Consider the following 1,771-nt stretch of genomic DNA (forward strand, 5'->3'; position numbering starts at 1 on the left):
TATATATATATATATATATATATATATATATATATATATATATGTAGTGGCTCATGTTAACAAACAAATGATAGTGTTTATATATATTTATTTATATGGATGTTTTTATATGTGGGTGTATTCCATTTTTCTCACTATTTCATTCCAGTACAATACTTCAATGTGAATCATAGCTTATATGTGACTGGTATATTCATTTGTTAACTATGGTTTTAAAATCTGTTAATGTCGTTTATTCATGTGAGGATTTCAAAAAAAAAACTTATCAAAGATAGAAAAAGAATATAAAAAAAAAAAACCATTTAATAATTTCATTAATCCCCACAGTGGCGATTACTTACACTGAGAAGTCTTTTTTTGGGATTTCCTTTTATGGGGAAAATGCTACTTTTTAGTTACATTTTTATTTAGCTCAAGCTCACATGTTCATACATTTTTGTCATTTTATTGTTGTCAATCAATGTTAATTTACTTAACTACACGTGTTTCATTTATCACTTTATCAAAATAGATTTTCCTCTCACTAATACTGAATTGTAATTATTTGCCATCCAAAGTAGTATTACAGAACCCTGCTGATTGTCTTTAAAATTCCTATAGATATCTATTTTAATAACTAGTTATCTCTGCTACTAAAATGTAGTATTATAGAATCCCATTGTCAGTCTTAAAGTCCTATAGATATGTCTTTCTCGCTATCTAGCTCTTGTGAAATTTTTTTTTATTCTGAGGTTTGTAATATTCAGTAATAGTTACAATATTACGGAAAAGCTTAACTTTCAGATTTTATTGCTGGGAAGATTTAAATTCTTCGTTAATGCATTAACTGCCATATGTACCATCGGCAGTTCATCACAAACTTTGCCATATGCGCCATTGGTGGTACATTTTCATAATTTGAGAAAATATTTTATTCTGTATCTTTGACATGGTTTCAGAGATATTTAAATAACACGAGTTATAAATATTAAAGTTTAATTATGAAAAATTGTAAAAATGCCAAAAAATTACATTTCCTTGTAATTAAACAGTGTGCAGTGTGACCTTGCAAAATACATGCTGTCACTGATAAGTTCCAATGACAAGTCGTGATGGTTAACATGTGAAAAAAAAATTCTTATGTTTGCTTCTATCTGAATCTTGGCTTTGGTAAATAGGTAGAGTATGGTATTATTAACTGCATCAGTTGTGAGTTCGCAATCTGTTCTTTTGATTTTCATTTCCTTTCTGGAAGACTTCACGATTCTTGTTGATTTAATCTAGCTGGATAATAGATTAATAGATATTCTGGAAAAAAAAATTGCTTGTAGTAGGCCAGCAATTTATCCAAGGGTGGGATTTTAACCTCACAAGTTCAACACTTGCAGACACTGTTGGTAAGAACTAACTGCAAGAACCGCAATGGTTCATAGTTTTTTTTTTCTTTTCTTTTCTTTTCTTTTCTTTTTATTTTATATTGGAAATTAATGAACTTTGACTCCTCACTTGCTTTCTAATCCTGTAAAAAGTTTTAAAGCAAATGAATGAAGAAGCTTGTTTCTAGTGCTGGTTGTTGCTGTTATAATTGTTATTGTTATTTTTTTTTTCCTTTCCTTTTTTATAATTTATGTCACTGTGTGGCAAAGTTCATCAAGTTGTATTCATCCCCATGTTTATTGTCACCACCCTCCAAAGAAAAGTTCAGTTTGTTTTTAGTACTTGGCAGTTTACATTAGGCTGAAGTTGTTATTTTCTTGTCATGTATATAATGTGGAGTCTCTCCCCCCCTCCC

The sequence above is a fragment of the Octopus bimaculoides genome, chromosome 7 (assembly GCF_001194135.2).
Source record: "Octopus bimaculoides isolate UCB-OBI-ISO-001 chromosome 7, ASM119413v2, whole genome shotgun sequence".
In the NCBI taxonomy this organism is placed as follows: Eukaryota; Metazoa; Mollusca; class Cephalopoda; order Octopoda; family Octopodidae; genus Octopus; species Octopus bimaculoides.